General features: G+C 51.6%; 1 long non-coding RNA gene across 1 annotated transcript; it reads right to left on the bottom strand.

The window, feature by feature from the left end:
* Positions 1–1,257: 1,257 nt before the first annotated feature.
* Positions 1,258–3,616, bottom strand: LOC145505008 (uncharacterized). Its single transcript, XR_014052705.1, has 2 exons — positions 3,555–3,616; positions 1,258–2,037 (listed from the first exon to the last, which is right to left on the bottom strand). It is a non-coding gene; the product is annotated as an uncharacterized LOC145505008 (long non-coding RNA).
* Between the last annotated feature and the right edge of the window lie 2,118 nt (positions 3,617–5,734).

Genomic DNA, 5,734 nt, shown 5'->3' with positions numbered 1-5,734 from the left:
TACTTTTTTGTACTAAGTCTTTGAAATCCAGGGCATATTTACACTTAACACATCTCAATTCAAACACTAAAATTTCATCAGAAATAATCTGTAGATTTCATAAAATTCACAGCTTAAAAAGTAGACACATACACCCAACTTCCAAACATAATAAACTTTTCCAAAAACTGAACACCGATTTTTAATTTAAAAATCAGTTCCTTATCACCCTAGCCAGATTTCATGTGCTTAACAGCCACACGTAGCTAGTGGCTACTGCACTAATACAGGTACAGAAGATCCCGTCTTCTGGATTTTTTAAAATCAGAACCCTTCACCCAGCAAGTCATTCTGCAGCACTCACTGGTTACTCAAATGATGCCAGGTATTTTCTGCCCTCCTAATCTTTAAGTTGTTAATACTTCAGTGATGATCACTTATTAAGAAGCCCTTTCTAAAGAATGAACAATTCTCTCAGCTCTGAGAATTCAGGGAAAAATAAAAAGGGAAACATCATGATTCAAAGATACCAAGTAACATTCAAGGTAAAGGTGGAAAATCCTGCCATCATTATTTCTTTGTCCAGGATATTAGTCACCCTGTAAAAGTTACAGGCCTTGTTTATAGTAAGCCTCTCAACTTCCATACTCACCGCAGCTGTCACTGCATCCTCAGATTCCTTGCCTTCAAGTGTTCTCTCCTTCCCCCACCAACCTCCTCTCTCTCCAGCAAAATCCCTAAAACACATTCTAGGAGCCCTCTTTAATTCATTCCAAAAAGTACTTGTTACTGTTGACATACTGAAACACATGAATAATTCAATAAACGAATCTCAAACTATTCAATTAATCATTCATCGGCTTAGGTACTCAACTTATCTTGGGAAAAGCTTTTCTGAATACATATGGAAAGTATTGCCAGACCCTTCCCCAAAGGAACCAATTACAAACACGGCAGCTTTCTCTCCGCGTGTCAAAGTTCAGTGTTTCTCCTGCAGCTGACTTAAAAGTTGATCTTCTAAAAGGAGCTGGATTCCTAAGGTAGTTCTATTTTGAGCCTTCTTCCTGTTCTGAAGCTAAAGTTGGAAGGGCTTAGGTGGTGATGTCATGGAAGGGAGACTGCTGGCTTTCATAGAAGGGTCTCCTCCAGTAACTCTGGGGGATGCTCATAAAGGATACCTTAGGGAGAATGTGCACCTCTCGTTGCATTCTCCCCCTCCTTTCTGAGTCCCAGCTATTCATTAGCCAGCAAGAAAACAAGTTCAAATAAGCATGCAAACATATTTACATATTGTAATTGTTAAGCATCTCAAAAATGGAAAGACTGAGAATGAAAATGTCTCACACTAGGGAAAAGGGGTGACATTTCTTTTTCCACACCCCCATCCCCACCTAAATATCTATCATAGGACTAGAGGCAAAAATGGGAAGCAATTTATAAGAAGAATAAAGAGATTATAAATGCAGGAGGCTTGAACAGGAAACTGCTGTTGGGGATACTCAAAACAGAAAGAAGACCCCTGGGTCCCTTCTCTTCCACTGTTTCCTCCTCCCTTTTGGAATGGTTAGATTTAGGGCAGGGTGTGCCTTCTGCTTGGGAGGCGTATTTGGCTTTGGAGAACCAAGAGGGGCCAGGGTGGGGCCCAGAGAAAGAGAGCCAGAAACTGGTTACTCAGGCCAGATTCTGGACTAAGCTCTTAGCGAAAGAATAGAGGGGACAGATTCCATCGTAAGACCCACTGGGGAACGAAGAAGGCACACTAAGCCCAGGGAGATCACTTCTCTCTGTCTAAACCCAGCAGTTAGTTGCTGGTTGTGAGCTGCAGGTCCAGAGGCAAGAAAAAATCCCAATACATCTGTAGACAACTTGCAGGGGTGGGTGGGGGGATGGACGTGGCCAGCGCAATCGGCAGGTGAAAGCAGCACTTTCTGGCCAATTCTGGGACGGCAGGGCTGGTTAACAGCTTTGGGAAAGCTGGTCGGTTTCTCAGCTCACCTCTCCTCCAAAGAGAGGAATAAGCACAGGTGTGGTCCTTCTCCAAGAAGGTGGCAGCAGGCCCTGGGTAGCTGAGTGAGGGAAAAGATTCTTCGGAAGGGGTAAGGCAGGGGTTACGCCCTGGGGTCAGCTACGGCCGGGAGCAGGCGATCTTCGCCAAGTCCCCTCCCCCTTCTTGAAAAGCGACCGAGACCAGCATAAATTACAGCCACGCACCCCTCCTTCCCCAATAATGCTTCTAATAAAAGGAACAGCCTCTCATGCCTACACACACACACACACACACAAACAACTGCAAGCTCCAGTTGATGGAAATAAACAGGTGAGCCCCGAGAGGAAGCGGGAAAAGATCGGGGATGCGAGCACAAACGTGCGGAGAAATCAAGGCTTCCCCGCCCTCCCCGCACACCCCTCCCCTCTCGCCCGGAGAATCTGCGTGGCAGGTTGTAAGCTAAAAATGCCACTCAGACAGACCCCCCCCCCCATCTCCCCGCCCCGCGCCCATTCTCCCTCCTACCCCAGGGTCCGGCGTCCCGGCCTCGTGGTAGCGACCGGTGCCCGCGCTGCGCGGGGCTTACCCTCGCCCCGGACCGCCGCCGCGGGGACTCCGGTCTTCCTCTCTCCTCCCTCCCTCCTCCTCCTCCTCCGCCTCCTCCTCGCAGACTCCTCCCGCCGGATCCTTCATGTAAACAACATCCAGGCTCTATTTACAGTCGCCGCCGGACGGCAAGGGACTCACGCCAGCTGCCTGGAAGCAGGCGGGGGTGGGGGAAAAGCGAGTGCGCAACATTTACACACACCCGCCCCGCCCCTCCGCGCCACTGCCCCGCCAGGGGGCCGGAGCGGGACACCGGGGGTCTCCCCGCGCCCTCGTTCAACCTGCGCCGCTCCTGACACCCCAGCGAGGGCCAGAGGGAAACCGCGGAAATGCCGATGGGCGAGGTCGTCCCCCCGCCCCGCAGGGGAAGAAAAAAACCCCAAAACATCCCAACCACAACAAAACCAGCCCAGCAACACCCTCCAAGTCCGTGCGGGGTCCCAGCCCGCCCCGACCTTCTGCCCCGGCGCCCCGCCGCCTACCCCGAGGTGGCGAGCTGCGTGCAGTCCACCGCGGAGGCTGCAGGGCGGGCGCCGGGCAGCGGCGCGCCCTCAGCCCCAGCCGCCACCGCCTGGCCCGCCCCCCGCGCGGCCGCCGAGCCGGCCGAGCCCCGCGGCGGCGTGTGCGTGTGAGGGTGCGCGCGTCGCGGCGGGCCTCGCCGGAACCTCTCTCCTCGCCCCCCGGCTTCCCGTGCCCTCGGGCGGGCGGGCTCCGGCGCGGCGAGACCCGGCCAGGAGCGGCCCGGCCAGCGCTCCACCGCGCCGCAGGGGCGCGCACACGGACGTAGACACTCGGCGCACCGAGCCCCGCGCGGCCACACGTCTCCCGCCGGCGCCCGGCTCGGCGCGCGCCCCGCCGCCCCCGCGCCCGGCACGCCGCCCCCACACCCACCTGCGCCCCCAGGGGGGGGTCCTGGACCCCCCCTTTCCTTTGTTCTTCCCGCTATTTGCATGAGGATTATCTAATGACGCAGCAAGGATACAACGTGCTCGCCACAACGTGACCGTCGCCATTTTTCTGTTTTTATTCTATCTCTGCCATGTGATAGATGAGGGGGGGTGGGGGTTGGAAAAGAGAGAGAGAGAGAGAGACTGGATTAAAAAAAAAAAAAAAACTTCCGGGTCTCTTGACCGGGAAGGGAGAAAAACAAAAGGGAGACGAGACACAACTCCACGGGAAGGATGTGTGTGTTTGTGTGTGTGTTTGCGTGTGCGCGCGTTTGAGCGCCCTTCCTTCTGCTCGGAGAAGGGAGGCTCCCGGGGCGGACCCGGAGCATCCTCCCACCTAGGGAGCCCTCTGACACCGGTTGGTCCAGATCGACCCCTCTAGCCGTGGCGGTCGCGGGTCGCGGTCTCACACCCGCAGCCAACGCTCTGCGAAGCTGTCAGCTTGGCCCATTCTGGCCGCCTCCACTTGCTGGTCCACCCCGGAGCTCGCGCTCTCGCTCCCAGGCGGGTGTACCTTTTTGGGTTAGGTGCAAAGAAGTCTCACTAACATGAAGGAAGAAACGATCAAATTTAAAGGCTACCGTTATTTCCCAAGTTTTAAAATAGTTTCCTTCCCTGCTGTTGTGCATGACAACCGCGTGGCAACACTAGGCAGAATCTAATATCAGTCCGAATCTTTCCTTCCTCTCTTTCTTTACCCCCTTTTCTCTCTCATCCCGAAGCGGAACACACCCTTGTGTGGTGTTCCGAGGGGTTTGTCAGGAGGGGACCGACCTTTCCTCGTGGACTGACTTATTTAGAAAGAAAATCTTAATAAGTGGTTGTTCAGGATCAGGGAGCATTGTTTAAGAAGACGGTTGCACAGAGCAAGGTGGATTCGCGTTACACTCATGTCATTCACATTCAGAGGGCGTGATAGTTCATTCTCTCCCAAGTCTCGTGTTCACGGGCTGCTGAAAAAAAGTATTTTGGAACTCTGCCACATTTTTCAGTGAGGTATAGAATTTTGTGCTTTTGTTTACTATTGTGTTTCCTTTGGGCACTTTCACTTTTGTTTCTCTGGAGTTTCCTTTCTGGTTTCTTGTACTGTTCGCAATTCAGAGCAGGAATGGACTAGAGTGGACAGGGTTCCTCACTTCTCAGGCAAAGACACTGAGGCTCTGAGTAGTGATGGGAGTTGCTCCAGGTCACACATTTAATTCGAATAATTGAGCCCTGCTCACCTGATGTAGCTGTTAGAGGGGTGGCGATGGAGAGTGGGGGAGGGGGGAGTTAACTTAGCGACGACGTAGAGCAGCAGTTCTGCTTTATGAAATTCGTATCCTAGATATTAAAGATGGAGAACACTTACCAGATCATTCACGTCTTCGGGCTGCTGTGAACTGATTGCTTCTTAAAAACCCCTTTTCTTGTGGCTTGACTCCTGTTTATCTGTTCATTCAGGTTCTGCTTCACCTTTTCATGGGAGAGGTTGCTATCTCACTGAACAACCCTACATGATTGCTATGAATTCACTTTATTAGAATCACAGAGATGACTACTCCTTTGCGCACCCACTGTGTCCTTTTTATATTTATTTCATGATTCCTTTCACATTTACTGTACAGGACCGCTGATGTACTTCTCTGAGCAAGAGGGTCAGGGCCACGCTCCTATTATATCTCCCATGTTTAGCACCCTGTCTGGCAATGATTGAGCATATAAAGGTCTGAAGAGGATTTTTTCCATAATTCCATCCTGACCATTTCTAGGAAACTCCTTCCGTGTTTTTGGTGAAAGCAGAACACTGGAGGCGCTTTTTGATGCTTACACCTCCACGGACCATTTTTGGTCAGGCTTCTAATTTACAGAGCCAAGCAAATCACTTGTTATCTAAATTTTTAAATTTAGTTATTTTAAAAAGTCATTTTATTTATTTATTTGGCTGTGCTGGTTCTCTTTGCTGTGGGAGCTCTCCTCTAGGTGTGGCAAACGGGGACTTCTCTCTAATTGTGATGTGCTGAATTCTCATTGCGTAGCCATGGGGCTCTATGGCCCTGGGACTTCAGTAGTTGCCGCACGTGAGCTCAGTAGTTGTGGCTCCCAGGCTCCAGAGCAGGGCTCAATAGTTGCCATACATGGACTTAGGTGCTCCGAGGCATTTGAGATCTTCTCAGATCAGGGATTGTACCTGTATTGGCAGGCATGTTCATTACCACTGAGTCACCAGGGAAGC

Source organism: Giraffa tippelskirchi, chromosome 5 (assembly GCF_054371585.1).
Source record: "Giraffa tippelskirchi isolate mGirTip1 chromosome 5, T2T-mGirTip1v1.2.pri, whole genome shotgun sequence".
Classification (NCBI taxonomy): Eukaryota; Metazoa; Chordata; class Mammalia; order Artiodactyla; family Giraffidae; genus Giraffa; species Giraffa tippelskirchi.
This window is presented reverse-complemented; position numbering and strand designations above follow the sequence as displayed.